Source organism: Macrobrachium rosenbergii, chromosome 2, assembly GCF_040412425.1.
Source record: "Macrobrachium rosenbergii isolate ZJJX-2024 chromosome 2, ASM4041242v1, whole genome shotgun sequence".
Taxonomy (NCBI): Eukaryota; Metazoa; Arthropoda; class Malacostraca; order Decapoda; family Palaemonidae; genus Macrobrachium; species Macrobrachium rosenbergii.
In genome coordinates, this window is record NC_089742.1 from 36,868,802 (window position 1) to 36,881,920 (window position 13,119).

At 38.2% G+C, this 13,119-nt stretch overlaps 1 long non-coding RNA gene across 6 annotated transcripts in view; it reads left to right on the forward strand.

The window, feature by feature from the left end:
* The first annotated feature begins 5,094 nt into the window (after positions 1 to 5,094).
* Positions 5,095 to 13,119, forward strand: part of LOC136845092 (uncharacterized) — a 35,255-nt gene continuing 27,230 nt past the window's right edge. The window contains exons 1-2 of one of the 6 annotated variants that reach the window (XR_010855066.1): positions 5,095 to 5,771; positions 11,807 to 11,961. This is a non-coding gene — a long non-coding RNA (uncharacterized lncRNA). Of the gene's footprint in view, positions 5,772 to 7,696; positions 7,917 to 11,628; positions 11,962 to 13,119 lie in introns of those variants that run through there. The other 5 variants (XR_010855067.1, XR_010855072.1, XR_010855065.1 and 2 more) reach the window with 5 other exon arrangements.

A 13,119-nucleotide genomic window follows, 5' to 3' on the forward strand; every position in this document is an offset into this window, starting at 1 on the left:
AGTGCAGTAAACTGAAGACCCAGTTCGTGGATGCTTCTGTGAAGTTTGCAGAGCCCTCTTTAAAGTCTTTTAAAGGTAAAATTTTATTTTTGTGGATGATGTGATTTCACAGCAGTCTATCGATATTGTTACCTTTTACGTTCATCAATCTCGTTTGGTGAGAGGTCCACAGCAGCCTCTCTCATTCCACCAACTGAATGTACTGTACAGTAAACTCTTGATCTCCAGCGAAGTTCTCTTAAAACTTTCATACTTGAACTGCTGAATCATAGAAAGGGTTCCTGTGCAGGAAAGTACCACAGTAGCCTTCCTCGTACACCTAATGTACACAGAGCTTTCACCAACAGCACGTCAAACGTCATACACAAGCCATCATTCATTACTATCTCGAATGCATGTTCGTGCTTCCCGGATATTATGGGTAACTTCTCCATTCTTTCTGCATGACCAAACCACCCCAAAGTACTCTAATATTTCACCTGTGCTAAAATTTTTTTGCCATTTCTATATACTTCCATAGTCCTCACTATCAATTCTTAAGCCTCAAATACTTCACAAACAGTTGGCGTCAACAGTTTCAAACTATTTTTTTTTTATTTCTATTCAACATTCACACTTCATTTCCAGAGAGTTACATCCATTATATTTACTTCAAGTTGCCTTCCATTCTTGCAGTCTTTCATCAAGCTTATCAGTATTCATATCTTTATTTCCTGCTTTCCATATACTCCCATACTCTCACTTTTGCTCACATTCATTCTTTACTCTCAACTTTCTCCTCTAGCTTTCAAACTCTCTCACTAGTTTCTGCAGTCGCACCTCACTATCAACCATTCTGCATTCTGTTCACAACACATTTATTCTCACAACTTTGCACTTGCGTCTAACCTTTTGACTCTGACTTCTCAAATCACTGTTCGTACTGAGTAACCTTGAAGACTTGACATACCCACTTTTAAACCAAACTAGTCACTCTTCTGTCTACATACTGTAATAGTAACTTTGCCGCCACCATAAAACTTTTCATATGATGTTTCTTCAACATTCTTACATTGTGTCCCTATTGATTATACTGTAAACTTTTCCTAGGCCTATTCCCTAAATTTTCACACTTTTCACTTAACTGTTACAGAAAAACGTGATAGCCAAACACTCTCTTCATTGTCTAAACCTATACAGTTCCTTCCCTATCAATCCTTCCCCGATATACAAAGAAACACTTATGTCCCTATATTCTTATAGTTGCCTGTATCCCGTTTACCCTAACACAGTGGGACAATTATGCTTCTGCCCTGTTCTTTCAGATTCCTTCCTTCTTCCACACATGCTTTACAAACTCTAGTCAGTCATACTATTACTCCGTGATCACCATACTGCAACATCTCCTTATTTTTCTTATTCTTCTTTTCAACCTTATTGATCCCACTGTATATTGTTCCTCGTTGGTCGAATCAGGGGAGTTCTCGGCTGGCACTCTACTGAGGCGAGTTCAATCTCAGCCGGCCAATTAAGAAGGAATTTATTTCTGTTGATAGAAATTCATTCGGTATAATGTGGTTCGGATTCCACAATAAGCTGTAGGTCCCGTTGTTAGGTAAGCAATTGGTTCTTAGCCACTTAGAATAAGTCTAATCCTTCGGGCCAGGCCTAGGAGAGATGTTAATCAGCTCAGTGATCTGGTTAAATTAAGGTATACTTAACTTAGTCCCACTGTATAGCAGGGTCGCCCGCTCGGGTCAACTTTCTCCATCTATTTCCATACCTTGCATCTTCCTCCCCCAGTCCTGCCCCACCCATATCCCTCCTCACAACATCCATCCATCTGATCCACTGACACCCCACACTCCTCCTCCTCCTCCCCATCACTGGCATGTTCTTAGCCCTCTTGATTGGTTCCACCTCCTCTCTTCTTACTACATGGCCATAGTATCTCAGACAGGCTTCCCTCCCCTAGCCTTCTCCTTTACATTCATATACCCACATTCTTCTTATATGCTGACTCCCTCCTTTCAGTATTGATATTCCAGCTGTCCATCTCACCATCCTCACCTCGGTTCTTTCCAACAGTCCCTCCTCTTTCCTCTTAAATTCTTAGGTTTCTGCCCATATAGTGGGCCTGATAACTGTCTTATAAATCTTCACAGTTCCTCGTTGGGCAGGTAGGTTCGTTCTCAGCTAGCACTCTGCTGGCCGCGAGTTCGAATCCCGACCTGGCCAATGAAAAATAAGAGAATTTATTTCTGGTGATAATTCATTTCTCGCTATAATGTGGTTCGGATTCCACAATAGCTGTAAGTCCCGTTGCTAGGTAACCAGTTGGTTCTTAGCCGCCCAAAATAAATCTAATCCTTCAGGCCCAGCCCTAGGAAGCTGTTAATCAGCTCAGTGGTCTGGATTAAACTAAGGTATATGTAAATCTTCATTTTGAGCTTTAATGGCATTTTCTTGTCTAAAACAACTCCATTTTCCTTCTCTCCATTTCGCTCTGCTTCTTTTCTCTCTTACCTCCTTTTCTGTGCCCCAGTCCCAAATAGTTAAACGCATCGTTCTGCTTTAACACTATGCCATCTTCCACTTGAATGTTTACTTCTTCATATCTTTCTCTACTACTAATCATTAGCTCTGTCTTTCCAATGTTCACTTTAAATCCTTTCCTTTCTAAGGCCCCTTTCCATGCTAAAAACCTTTCTTGCAGTTCTTTTTCTGTGTCCGCTATAATGACTAAATCGTCAGCAACATCTCACTTAAAATGCCACCAATTCCTGGTGTCTTTCCATTCTTTAATCCCTTAATTGCCCTCTTCACATTATCAGTCACTTCTAAGATCATTCTCAAACTTCCCACTAACTTCCTTCAATTCTCTCGCACCAGTTTCTCCTACCATATGGCTACTCATGGCTTGATAGTGTCACATAGGCTTCCATTCAGGTCTTCTAAACGACTATTTCATCGACCAAACAAGGACTGATCAATAAATCTCGTTTAGCTTGGACTGGATAATTGTATCTTCATTTTATTAGTTAGGTTGCTACTCCCATGGAGTTGTTTAATATCTAGACTGGTTCTCTGTAATCAGTTCCTTCTCTTTTGACAACCATACGGTCCTTAACCTATTTTACAATGTTACATTAAATGCATAAGAGGAGGTGTAATTGAAGTCACGAATTGATATAGTAAAATAAGGAACGTCTTTCAAAATAGAAGTATTGTAACATTACCAAACTCCTTGTTGCTATTACCAGTCTGTGTTTGGGTTAAGGTTCCTTTCAAAGGAAGAAATATGGCATTTCAAATAAAAATAAGGGGAACTACATCCTTGAATAAAACACCACAAAACGTCTTGGACCAGTTCTGAGTTAACATGCACCTACGCAGTGCTTTTACACTTTACGTACGCACTCTGACAATCTATTGTTAAGTCAAAAGTGGAATGAAAACTTACTGTGGACCAAGTTATGGATGATATATTATTCAAAGAATGACCAGTTTCTTGCTTTATCTGGCCAGGACTGCATGCTGACCAATGTATCTTCCTTTGCTACCCCTTATCTCTCTCACCTTCTTCTTGACAAGTTCTTTTATCGCTATTTCAGTTCTTGAAGTCTTGATGTTACATTTACATACTGGAAATCTGCCAAATGGGACCTCAGAAATTAGCTTTGCCCTCGACCTCTTTCTTCCATCTCACGGATGACCTATTTTCGACTCCATCTTGTCCCGCTCTGAAGTGACGAAGAGTCTGTCTTCACAATGATTCTGAATTTTTGTGTCATTTTCGGCCTTCTAGAATTCACATTTGTTTACTTTCGAACCCAGAAGGGGCTATTTTTGTATCTCCGAATACTATCTTAGACTAGGGCAGGCAAGACTCCCAGCTAGCTCAATTTACAAATTTAATAAGTATGTCACTCTCTAGCAAGCTAATCATTTCCTCTTTTCTTTCACTGACGTAGCTAGATACTGGCTGCATTTCATATTTTAGATTCTCAGCATAAAAAAAAATAATCCTACTGACAAGTATAAGTTAAGTTATTGCAAAAGTCAGTTTGTATACTTAGCATCAGATAAGAACCTTTTCCCGAGTATTTATGTTTACGTAAGCTTACCCTAAATACTCTGTAAGAATTAATATCTTGTTTACCTGTCCTTACTCTGAACAAAACACAACCATACGAAGGTCATCTCAAGTCATCTTCGTGTTTGGTCACCGGCAATGAATCCCACATCAAAAACAAAGCCTCATTTTCTGTTAGTGAGCACAGTTCTATCACAAACTTATTTTTCTTTTTATTGACCCACAATTCAACTGAACATGTATCACATTAGTTCCATGACTATAAGTCACTGATTCTTCTCCTGCCTAATACTGCAATTATATGTACCAATTTGACGTGAATACGTAATTTTGTTGGAGCATGCTGCCGGAAAGACCGACTCATTATATCGATCATCTGTTGTTCCGTCTGCTCTAAGACAGTTCGAATGCTCCTGCTCTGAATACCGCTCTGTGAGATGAGACAATTTGACTGTTTACTGCTTACAGAAATCGTCTGAGATTATCTCGCTCTCGTAAAAAGATAAGTAAAATTATGAATGACTAAGGAGATACCATCTTTGTTTTGTAGCTTAGTCTAGTAGACAGAAATAGGTTAATAGTGGATTACCGGTTGGAAACCAGTGCCCTCTTTAAGGGAAGAATGAATTAGGCCGAGCAAAACGTTGTAACGTAAGGTAAGATTCTATGTTTATTGAGGGTTTAAACCATAAACAGCAACAGAGAGAGAGAGAGAGAGAGAGAGAGAGAGAGAGAGAGAGAGAGAGAATATCTTATCTTACGAATATCTTATGGATGGTATCGCTCGGCTCAGGTGAGATATATCTCGTTGAGGAAGTTACTTTTTCAGTTATGATGGTATGCATTTTGACGGGCTCTCTCTCTTTCTCTCTCTCTCTCCACCTCAACCGCGATTATTAAGAAGACGCAGTCATACCGGTTATTTCCTTGACCGATCGAACACGGGTTCCTTGGTTGTGAGCCGGAAGTGGTACCGATACGACATTAGTACGGAGAGAGAGAGAGAGAGAGAGAGAGAGAGAGAGAGAGAGAGAGAGAGCTTTTGTTACCATGTCTCTGAAACGAAAATACCAACTATATACTGCCGATGGCACAGAATAAATCTTGATGATAATGAAGTCCACAACCTCTTTTCTCTGTTAATGTATTTGCCTCAGACTTGCTTAGTGCAATATCACCTTATTTCCATTGCTAAATCTGTTTCTAAGATACTTGGTACTTTATTGCGATGATATCAGTACATTTCATCTTCCCAGACGCCTAACCTTCATGTAGGTCTAATCTGTCTCTATCTGAGTTTCGCTCTCATACATATTTAATATCCTTTGTCTTCATCTCAGATACCTAAACTTAATGTAGGTCTAATCCGTCTTTGTTTGAATTTCGCTTTTATATACTTAGTAACCTTTTTCTTCTTCCCAGATAGGTTTACATGAGGGCAATTTGTCTGGTCAATTCTACAGGCCTACAATTACAGCTTTAGATACGATGACAAAAAACAGTTCCCGTGTCTGTAGAATACACCACTCTCTTGAACCTAATATCCCATCTTTTCTGTAGAGAAGTCCGACCATACAACACCCACTTGAACCACAGTCCTACGCTTACCACGCGGAAGTCTGGTCAAGCAACACCCACATGTCGTTCGCTTTTACCATTTATTCTGCAAGAACCAGCATTCCACCAAAATGCTCAGGTCTGTGACAGTTTCTTTTCCCCCTTACGGCCTGACGAGAATCTTCACCCTTCTTCCTTGTTCCCAGATTCCTATAACCCTTCCTCTTTTTTAAGCGGCTGATCTACTATCATTTCCTTTGGAATTAAGCACGTGACCTTTACAAAACGCCTACCCGCTACTATTTCCCCTGAAGATATATTGACTAAATAATAGCCCGAAGTTGCTCGTCTCGCCGTCCTTGACATAAAAGCCAGTATCCATCAACAAAAACATCCTGTTAGAAGATCCTAGCAGTGGTGACGATGGTCACAACGCTGGCAAAATTAAACCATTACTTCATCAACGCTGAACGTATTGCATCACTTTGAGTAAACGCCGCGTCGATAGGCTAATGCTATACATACATATATCGAAGATTGTTTAGAAACGCGTGCAGGGAGAAATAACTTTCATAATGATCTAGCCCATCGACTCAGATATCCGTTAGGCCAATAGTGGAACCCCGTCGAATGCCAAATGTCTCCAGTTCTCTGTCAATCTGTCGATTCCAATCGATTTCGGCCTTAAACTCACCTGAATTACAGAGCACGCCATGGTCCCAAGGTACACCTTGGGCATGGCGCCTGGTGGTCGCCCGAATTCATGACTTATCATCTCATTTTGGTCGAATATGAAGCCTTGTTATTCTCCACCTCGGTCTAGCTTACTTGGATCAACAGGACCTTCGCTCTTGACAGAACTATTCGTCACTTTTCTTTTTTTATGTTCAATTCAAAGGGCCTACTACATCCTTCTTAGATATTGACTCAAGATTAAGATGATCTTATCTATTACATTCTTTGATAAGAGACATTCCATTCGCGATAAAAGCAAAATCTATTTGGGGGAAGAGGGGAGGGGAGGGAGGGGGTTTCAAGGGGACACACCGCTTTTGGTTTCGCCACTTTTCCCAGACGACAAAAGATTTAATTCTTTGCACCAATGCAACAAACAAGGTCCAAAATTAGCCCAGTTGCTTCCAAATAGTTTAAGAAATCGCTGTTTCTCTCTCTCTCTCTCTCTCTCTCTCTCTCTCTCTCTCTCTCTCTCTCTCATCTCTCACACACACACACACTTTCAGTCGATCTAATTATGTATGTATGTATGTATGTGTTTATGTATATATGTATATATATTTATATGTATGTATTTATGTATTTATATATATGTGTATATATTTATTTATATATATATATATATATATATATATATATATATATATATATATAAGTTGCTTATTATCCTAATAATTATTGCTTTTACCATTATTGATCACTTATGTGTATATTTGTTTGGAGTGACTTCCGCAGATAGCGTACACATATACAGTACATAGATGACAGAGTACGGAGGAAGAATGCGTCAGGAAAATTTAATCAAGCCAATAATTAACTTAGGTAACCAACGATCATGCAGCTCTTCAACTAAGCAAGAAAACGGTCACCAAGTTTGCTTGTCTCTACCACCAAGCACAGAAACTCAAAATGCAAATTTATGGAAAGACGGGACAGCTCAAGGCTCGAGAACATCGGTACACATGGCCACCAGCGTGCGTATGGCAACTAAGATGTGGCACATGAGATGACCCACTTGCAAATAGTAGAGCAGCAATCCGATCAATTACGTCAAACATATGAGCGTCTTTATGTTTTTCACTATATATATATATATATATTTTATATATATATATATATATATATATATATATATATATATATATATATATATATATATATATATATATATATATATATATGATATATGTGTGTGTGTGTGTGTGTGTGTGTGTGTGTCTGTGTGCGTGTGTGTGAACATCGTTGTCATCAGTCATATCTTACAGTATTCAACAAGGCAATTAATGTAAACTGCCTTTTCATAAGTAGAACGACGAAAAACTGCGGTTGTAACAAACAAACAAGAATTTCGCTATATGACGACACTTTGAGCGAACAGACCGAATGGGAGAAACTAATGTCGCGTGGCCGGCCGCAAACTCTTGTAATATGAGAAAGAAGAGGAAGAATCAAAACACGAACGTGTAAATCTAGGACGAGTGAAAATGGAGCGAGTTGTTATCTTAAAATTTCTGCAGTCTCTCGCCATAACATCAGAACAGCCTTACAGGTAAGGAGTACGCCAACTGCCATTGGCAAAAGCACCAGATATGGTCCGAGACTCGCCATTGTAGATCGATAATCCCGGCTCCTGGAGGATTGTCTGTCTGTCTCGAAACAGTACACACACACACACACACACACACACACACACATATCTATCCATCTATATATATATATATATATATATATATATATATATATATATATATAATATATATATATATATATATATATATATATGTATATATATATATATATATAATAGTGTATATATAATAAACTATATATATATATATATATATATATATATATATATAATAGTGTATATATAATAAATATATAGGCTTAATATAACTATAATTGTGATAATAAACTAGGCTTATCAATCCAATTCTTTATTCGTTCTGTTCTCTCTCTCTCTCTCACATACACACACACACTCACACACACACACACACACACGTTTATGGTAGCCTCAGATCTGACCTATCTCGTTCAAACCAGAAATTGCTCACGTTGTCTAAGTTATAAATCTAACTCTTTTGTAGCGAAAAGGGCAAAGCCACACATAAGAGGTGGACTGTGACTCGAGTCTGTTAGTATTTGTCAATAATTCAATAGTAACAAATTTCTTATCGACCTGGTAACCTATGAAAATTAATTATTCTTTTCCAAGCCCTCTAGCAGATCGTTTAAAACGAGTTTCACTCTTGAACAATATTACTATAAAAGTTTTTCAGCGGTAATCCTTATAAGAATATGCTTAATTATAATACAGTTAACCTCCGGTGTTTTACAATTATAATCTGGTTAGGTGTATAACTGACCCCGGCCCCCTTTTTCTGGATAGAAGTAGCCACCGTTTCTCTTGGTGCTACGTCTAAATCATCTTTCTTAACGTATCTCCACCTTTTTTTTTTAAGGCCTATTTAAGGTCTCTACGAAACATGAGTCTAATTATGTTGCCGTTAAATCATCACCGTCCTTGACATTTTTGTACCCGCAACATGCAGGAGCCTGGGCCTACTCGCGCGGTACCTTTAGAACTTGGGCCTAGTCGGATTATATCTGTTCGAATGCGTTCTTCGTCGCCTTCGTCTGTCGCCTCGACCATGACGAATGCGTGGTGCGTGCTGGGATATCCAATATCGGTCCTTTCCCCTCCTTCGTTAGTTGTTCTATGCTTTATTTACACTTTTAGAAACAATCACGTCATCGAATTATATTAATGCTCATTCGTTTTTTACCAAATACTTTCTAATTACGGTGTGTTAAGTAATGTACTCTGGTCAGCGCCGCTGTGGGCGAAACCGGTGGCATTCAAATGAAAAAGAAAAAAAAAAAGTTGTAGTGACGGAACAACCTTTAGGGTCCCTCGGCTACCTGGGTAGTCCCCCGCTACCACGAACTATCCTTGAATATATTGACTCCAACTTCCATTTTTCGTCGAATCTATGAAACCAATGCTGCGGTTTCTCCATTTACGTATTTTCATGTCCATGTTGTAGAATTTAGGGCTTATTGTTTATTTTAACGCAGGTATATAGTGTAGATATAAAATAAAAATGATTAAGGAATGGAGAGTAATCTCAGAATTGCTTTCCTTACGTTAGAGGTGCCTGCCCAAGACACGCACATTCGTGTATCGCATACGCATGCGTGTGCTTGGATATACACAGAAATATTTGTATTTGCCTAAGTTTCTTAATATGCCCTTGTCTATTTACATCAGAAAACTATTGATAGTTGTAAATAATGGAACAAAGCGGCTAATAAATGAAAAATTATAAAAATATGTTTATAATAATGGTTAGCCTAAGAATCGCAGCCAATGCCACAGGTTCATGCATTCATCGTAAAACTAAGAGGCAAGGACAGCGGTTGCTTTCACAAAACTAACGTTGAAGATAGATATGTCCTATTTTGTATTGATTAAAACAACTTTGCTATGGAATCTAATTGCACCAACAGATCATCGTAGTTTCTCCAGTTCAAAACCGGTTTAAACTGGTGGTTGCGTAACGTTACATGTTCAATATTCATGCGCCTATCTACTTAGCTGGAGTTAAGCAAATGCTTCCATGAGCCTATAATCCATCTGGTTACCAACAAAAGCATTACCATGATACCATAAAAGTACCAAGTGACATGGGTAAACGATTGGCACGGCAGTCATTTGCTTTTACCTCGTTTTCCCTCTTCAGGTCTAAGCCCATCACCGGCACAAACACTTGTCTTATTTTTATTTCTAATGAAGACTTTCGAATTTCGTCCATTCTTCAATAATATCATGTTACTGATATTCAACGAGCGCAACTATTCATAAAGAACAACTCAAAAAGGACAGTATTTGGAAGCAAGCTTTCCAGAATGGAACACCTGAGTGTTAACGCGGGAAGTATGATGAAATCCAGGTCAAATTAAGGTAAACCAGGGAGGTAAGATAAAATCCGGGTCAGGTAAAGAACCATAAACAAACCAATATACAAGTGAATATGTGCATAAACAAACAACACTCGAGAAGTCTCAGAAAACGTACAACAGTGATGAGCGGTAACTTAAAGTACCATTACATTCTCTCTCTTTACACTAAGCAGGGGAGTATTAATAGTCATAACACTACCAAGTTTTAAGATGCACCAGGCAGCTAGACCGAGGCTTCATCAGCCGCATGCCCTGTCGCAGTACATGCGCCAGACAGCTTAAATTAATCCTAATTAATCTTGCCCCGAGGCTCTTCTTCTTGTGAGTCTAGTCACGCCATCAGATCAAGCGTGTTCTTGGTACTCAAGGCTTACTCAAACAGTCTGATGAATTTATACTCTTTTTGATCTATTTTCTCCCGTTCCCTTTACGTGGTTAAAACCAAACATTATAGTTTGCCTCCTTAATTGTAATCACGATGAGTTACGGAGTCTTTATCAAGACTAGCTATGAAGATAAGAAAAAACACGGAAGAGGAAGAGTGATGTCTGGCCGTGAAGGAAGCCTATCTGCCTCCTCAAGGGACCTCGCTTAGACTTTCACTTCCAGAGGGTTAGCGTGATTGCGAGCGCGCAAAGACGCTAGATCACCTAAAAAAAGTTAATGAATAAATATATAAATGAAATCACTAGTATTCTCATATGAAAATTTTGGTATTATCAACTCAATTTCACGCCATCGGCCTTTTTTTCACATCATTGACAAGCGTTGGTCAGCGTCCATGTTCCGATGAGATGACACGATGTCACAGTTCCCTGTCGATGCCTTCAGATGTGCACGACAGTTTTGAGGGTGAAAACCTAAATAAAAGTATAACGTTTCCCTGCGCTAATTTTCTGACATTTCCCTTCTTAGCCCACTTGCTGTGTAATTACTTATTCTTTTATTTGTGGCATTCCTCTGTATTTATGCATTTCTTTGTATTCGTTTGTTTTGAACACTGTAGTATCTTATCCTACGTAACCTTGCTTGGTAATTAAATAGCCTGTTTGTTACTTATTCTGAATGAGTGTATGCACATCAATAATAATAATAATAATAATAATAATAATAATAATATTATTATTATTATTATTATTAATATTATTATTACTCTTCTGTTTCTTTTTCTTATCAAGATTTACTTTGTTTACTGATACTAGTAATAATGATTATCACAACAGCATTATTATTATTATTATTATTATTATTATTATTATTATTATTATTATTATTATTATTATTATTATTATTATTATTAGCCCGAGAGCAGAAGAGGTTTCCAGGACAATTCCACATCCGTGCAAGAACATTTTTTTTCTTTTAACTCTGCGTGAGCAGTTAGAGAAGACGAGCAATTGGGACATTAGGCCGTGTATGAAAGAATCACGAAACGTCTTAATTACTATTTCATGTGGGCCCGAACTTTCACAGACGCTGGCTGTCCTCGTGAGATGGGTGCGGGATGGAAGGAACCTGAGTTATGATATCCTGTTTGTTTTGAAGTCGGTCCCAGCACCCCCTTGCCTTCCTTGAATTCCTTCCCTCACTGCCTGCCTGCCGCTCGCTCGTTCGACACTTGCTGCAAGGTCTGTTACAAGTTACCGGTGTGTTCTTTTCTGTTTTTTTGTTTTTTGTTTTTTTGTTTTTTAATCAGTGGTGTTAACCCCACGCTTAGCTCTCCTCTTTTAAGTATCTGATATTATCTTGAAAAAAAAAAAGTGATGAAATCTATTTAAAAATTAGAGTAACAGAAATCATAGCACATGAGTGTGATTGAAATCGTGTGTTAATAGTACTAGCTTTTGGCTGTACGTGAATTGGTAACAGCGAAAAAATACCAGAGACCGTTTTCGTGCTTATTCTAAAAGGACTGATAGAAAGGACAGTGGTTCTTGACAATGACATTTTTTTAAATTACAAATTTAATATATATCAAAAGAACAAGACGGTATTTTTCAAACGCACAAAACAGTTGGTTTATCAAAACGACGAAATCACCACCACACGTGACCATGACGGTAAACGCCGTGTGTTTGTTTGTATGGTGACTTTTTGTCGCCTTTCAATCTGCAGATAACAGAGAGATAACGCGTCGTAACAGTAATGAGGGGCACCAGATACCATTCGTAGCAATGAATAACACCTATCAAAGGAACCAAGAATAATCCCTTTTCACCAAATGATTATCCCGCTGGCTTCAGGCCCCAATTAGGAGTAGTTGTAGGCCTAGTGTTATCGACAACTCGAACACTGCTTTGTTACTTATTCAATAGACCACCAGTCTCTTTTGAAAATGTACTGTACTCTTTTATACTATCCTTTAAATTAGCGTCTTTTTTATTGTAATACTGTATATATACGGTTCACGGGTATTATCTGGAGATTTACGAACATACGAAATATCGACCTGTTATCTATAAGGGATTGTCCCAAGGTTATCCTCCACATCACAAGACTTTTACGTAAACTTTCTTCTTCTTCTTCTTCTTCTTCTTCTTCTTCTTATTATTATTATTATTATTATTATTATTATTATTATTATTGTAAAACTGCTTTAGGTTAACGAGAGTACTATTGATGATCGTTTACTGTTTAAGAAAACCTTTTCATTAGGTAAAGTTAGTATATTAAGCATTTAAGAAGTAGAGTAGAGAGAGAGAGAGAGAGAGAGAGAGAGAGAGAGAGAGAGAGAGTCATTGAGTTTTCTAGTGGGATCAACAAATTCTAATTTTTCTGACCTTGCT